Source organism: Diachasma alloeum, unplaced genomic scaffold (assembly GCF_001412515.2).
Source record: "Diachasma alloeum isolate Michigan unplaced genomic scaffold, Dall2.0 Dall_scaffold_01104, whole genome shotgun sequence".
NCBI lineage: Eukaryota > Metazoa > Arthropoda > Insecta > Hymenoptera > Braconidae > Diachasma > Diachasma alloeum.
The window spans coordinates 11,684-11,903 of NW_021681215.1; positions in this window are offsets into that span (position 1 = coordinate 11,684).

Sequence of the window (220 nt, forward strand, 5' to 3'; positions counted from 1 at the left end):
TCTCTTCGCTCTTTCAAAAATTCACTCCTCCCTCCCTATTAGGCGCTAAGGGATGAAATTTGTGTCACTCATTGTGTATTAAATGCTCAACATGTTGGCACAAATTTCATCCCTTAGTCGCATTTAGGGTGGAAGGAATGAATTTTTGAATTGACTATTTTTTTTTCCATCTCTTCGCACGTTAAAAAATTCACTCCTCCCTCCCTAACTGGCCCTAAGG